Raw genomic sequence first — 5,000 nt, 5'->3', positions numbered from 1 at the left:
ATAGTACGGCTCGGACATAGGTACTATGATTATGGTGGAAAATGAAGGAAAGAAAAAATCAAAGAATTAATCAAAAAAATGTTAAAATAAGCAAATGAGTTGATGAACGAACGAACAAAAAATGAATGAGCGAGAGAACAAATGAGAAAAAGAAAATAAGGAAAAAAAGAAGAAATGAAGAAAGAAAGAAAGAAAGATAGAAAGAAGGAAAAAAGAAGAAATACTGCAAGGTTAAAATGACATTGTGTGCAATACATTCAATCGCTTTTTTTCTCTTCCGATCCTAACAAAATTTTCTGTCATCATCATCGTCGTCGTCGTCGTCGTCATCATCATCATCATCATCAGTATCATCATAGTCGTCAACATTATCATCTTCGTCAACATCATCGTCGTCATCGTCATTATCATCTTCGTCATCATCATTATCATTATCATCATCATCGTCCTCATCATCCTCAACATTACCAGCATCTTCAGATCATCATCATCATCACTGTCACTCATAAATTACGTTGAATGCCGACCAGCTGAACAATTGAACCCAAAAAGGCTAAATAACCGACCGGAAATGGATCCCGCTCGTTTTCAATATGGCCGACGACATTCAAGATGGCGAACACAATATGGCGGGCAAACAAAAATGGCGGACATGATTGATGTTGTTCATTAACGGGGATGAGTGGATATAATTATGGGAGGGTTAATTGGTTGACATGCCTGTATGCATATGTATGTATGTATGTATGTATGTATGTATCTATGTATGCATGTATGTATGTATGTATCTATGTATGCATGTATGTATGTATGTATGTATGTATGTATGTATGTATGTATGTATGTATGTATGCATGCATGCATGCATGCATGCATGCATGCATGTATGTATGTATGTATGTATGTATGTATGTATGTATGTATGTATGTATGTATGTATGTATGTATGTATGTATGTATGTATGTATGTATGTATGTATGTATGTATGTATGTATGTATGTATGTATGTATGCATGCATGCATGCATGCATGTATGTATGTATGTATGTATGTATGTATGTATGTATGTATGTGTTTTATTATTATTATTATTATTGTTTTTATTATTATTAAAAACTTAACCAACCCTTATATAATGCCAATTGAAAAGAATGCTCTCCAAAGCAATCTCAAAATAGAAATTAAACTGAAACTAAGTTATTAACAAAACAAATCATTGTCATTTTGATAGATTATAAAAAAAAGTCATCAATCCTGAATACTGAATCACAAAACTGACAGTTCGATGAAATGAAAACAGAAAAATCTTCAACTCTTTTTGAAGCGAAGGAACGAGGCAGTCCTGGACTTCCCAGCAGAATCATCGGAAGACTCTTCAAAACTTTATGACCAGCAACAGCAATATCGCGCATTCCAACCTCTAAATTAGTCTCAGATTTGACTGATAGGCTCATGCAGTTTGATCTAAAGCCAGTGCACAGTGCAGCTGTCAGGTGCCAAGCCGTGCCACGAACGAAGCACCAGCCTACCATTTGTGTAGATTGTTCTTTTATTGATTTTTAACCAGTGAAGTTCATTCAAAAGCGGTTCACGCGGTCATATTTCAAATTCTTCATTACCAATTTTGCAGCCCCATTCTGAATTGATTGAATCATAGCTGTTTGTTTGTCGTGCAGTTCAAAAGAAGCTGCTAATGCACTCTAGACGGGATGTTATAAAAACAGGAGCCAGCGTTTCTAATGCAGTTTAATTCGAGCAGTATCTTATTTTATATAATTTTCTTAGCTGAATCAAACTCTTGATTGATAGCATTTGCTTCGTTGTGAGTCTGTCATCAAATTATACGCCCAGATTCAGCGCTGTTGAAGCAAAAGTTAGACCAACTTCACCAACCCTTGTGGAACTGATTTTTAAACTTTAACAACAACTGTTGCCTAGTCCCCACTGAGAACAATTGAGCTTTAAAATGATGTAACCTCGGAGTGATACCTAACATCCATTGTCCAATTTTTAGCAAACAATTTGCCAATGCATCAATCTCTGCATGGAAAGACTCCGGTCTGCCAGTTGTTTTTATTTCTATATTATTAGCAAATGCAAGGCAGACATAACAATGGGAATTTGTTAATTTAGCGACATCTGATGTATGCAGCAGAAACAAAAGAGGTCCTGAAACTGACCCCTAGAGGGACACCAGTCGTAACTGTTTTGACATTTGACAAGACGCTTTTAAATACAACTTGCTGAGTACAACCTGACAGGTAAGATAATTTGATACCAATTTGATACTGGAGATATCAAAATCGTACTTTAATCTATTTAGAAGTATTTTATGAATCAGACAATCAGAGGCAGATGACATATCGAGAAATGGCAGTAACGAAATGTATGTATGTATTTTTTTTTTTTTTTATTAATAAAACTTTTATAAGCGCTAATTAAAATCAAAAAGTTTTCAAAAGCGCTATCTATAATCAAACAAAGTCAAAAAAGAAAAAAAAAGTACAGTCAATGGCGGTAGTAACAAACAAATAATTATTCACTTAACAACAAAATCAAAGCGAAAATAAGTAAGTTTTAAGTTTCCTTTTAAAAGTCATCAAGTTTCAAATCTTTAGTTCTAAAAGATCTTGGTAAGCTGTTCCAAACCATTGGTCCAGATACTGCAAAATCTCATGATGCTCTCTGCAGATTGACATCAGGTACAACCAGCAAAATACCATCATCTGATGTATGTATGTATGTATGTTATAACCAAATGGTGATGAATGACACCAAACAGTCAAATATCTGATTAAAAGGGTTAACATTTTAATGTATCGTTAGTCTCACACGTCGGCGTTTAAATTAATACTTTCCGACACACAAACACGCAGAAATCGCTGCAACAAACACGAGATGTGGTTTATTGCAAAAAAGAACTCTCTGTTGTCACCTGACCGAATACCAATCATTTTACACAATATGTATGTATGTATGTATGTATGTATGTATGTATGTATATATGTATGTATGCATGTACGTATGTATGTATGTATGTATGTAGGCATGTATGTATGTATGTATGTATGTATGTATATATGTATGTATGCATGTATGTATGTATGTATGTAGGTATGTATGTGTGTATGTATGTATGTATGTATGTATGTATGTATGTATGTATGTATGTATGTATGTATGTATGTATGTAGGTATGTATGTATGTGTGTATGTATGTATGTATGTATGTCTGTATGTATGTATGTATGTATGTATGTATGTATGTAGGTATGTATGTGTGTATGTATGTATGTATGTAGGTATGTATGTATGTATGTATGTATGTATGTATGTATGATGGATGTATGTATGTATGTATGTATGTATGTATGTATCAAATCAAAAATCACTTTTATTCAATCAAACAAACAAAAGCATGAATGATTCGGAGACCAAAAAAAGAAAATTAATTCTTGTGGGCTCGGCCACCGTGCAGCTCAAAATTGCTTCTCAATGATAAAATAAAATTGTCAATAGGAGAAAATGTATCAATGTTAATGAAATATGTACACACTTATATACATATATATACATGTACATTATTATCCTTGAAAAACAGAACTTTTCGTAATTAAAAAATTTTTCAGTTTATTTTTAAAAAGATGCAAAGTGTTACAATCTTTAATTTCTTGTGGAATCGTCTCCCATATTCCTGGGCCGGTATGTTTCAAACTCATGCAGAGTACTTTAATTCTGGCTGGTGGAGCATAGAAAAGTGGCGTGTGGCGTGTTGTTCTTGCTTGAATGGAAGTTCCAAAAGTGAAAAAGTCTCTAAAAAATGCCGGTAATTGCTGACGTAGAAATCTAAAAATGAATGTTGCAACGTGGTGGATGAACAAGTTTTTGATGTTGAGTATTTTCATCTCGAGATAATATTCACTTGTGTGACAATGAGGATGAAGATTTTTAAATATTCTGATGAATCGGTTTTGGCATTTTGTTAACTGTTTTAGATGAATGTCAGGACTGTTTCCCCAAATTACGTTGCAGTAGATGAGGTGAGGAAAGATTAACGAATAATACAGGTCAATTAGAGTAGGTTTATTTCATTTATTTTTAATTTTGCTTATAACTCCTAGGGTTTTGCATATTCTTTTAGACATAGTATCTATGTGAATATCCCAAGAAAGATTGTCCTTGATTGTTACTCCAAGGAATTTTGTGCTGGTTGAGCGAGGAATAGAAATATTGTTCATTTTTATGTCTAGGTTAGGTATAATATTTGTTAAAATTTTTGGACCAAAAATAATGTAATTACATTTAGAATAATTTACTATTAATTTATTTTTGATAAACCAGGTTGATATATTTTGAAGACTGTTATTGATGTATTCTACTTCTTTCAATGGGCCTTTAGTTGGGAAGAAGATGTTAGTGTCATCTGCATATAGAAGGTGATTTGCATCAGTTGCATGTTGAAAATCGTTCATGAAGATTATGAATAGAAAAGGATCTAAAATTGATCCTTGTGGCACGCCTGATCTTACGTTAAGTTTTGTTGAGGAGTGACTTTTTATTGCCACATACTGGTCTCTGTTCTCTAAATAACTTTTGAACCATGCACTTACTTTTCCTCTTATTCCATGTGAATTTAATTTTTTAATCAGTATATCGTGGTTGATGACGTCAAAGGCCTTTGAGAGGTCTATGAATACACCTACAGTCAGTATCTTTTCGTTAAGATTATTCATAACATTTTGTGCTAATTGCAGCACAGCTTGCTCAGTTGAATGCTGTGCTCTGTAGCCATATTGATTATCATTTAATAATTTATTTATGGACAGAAATGAGGTGACTCTGACAAAAATTATTTTTTCTAGTACTTTGGAAAGTGGAGAAAGTAGAGATATTGGTCGATAATTACTTGTCTCTAATTTGCTCCCCTTTTTGTGAATTGGAACTACTCTGGATGTTTTGAAGCATTGTGGAAATATTCCTTGGACGATGGAAAGATTGT

Source organism: Helobdella robusta (genome assembly GCF_000326865.2).
Source record: "Helobdella robusta unplaced genomic scaffold HELROscaffold_163, whole genome shotgun sequence".
Taxonomy (NCBI): Eukaryota; Metazoa; Annelida; class Clitellata; order Rhynchobdellida; family Glossiphoniidae; genus Helobdella; species Helobdella robusta.
Note: the sequence above shows the minus strand (reverse complement) of the source record.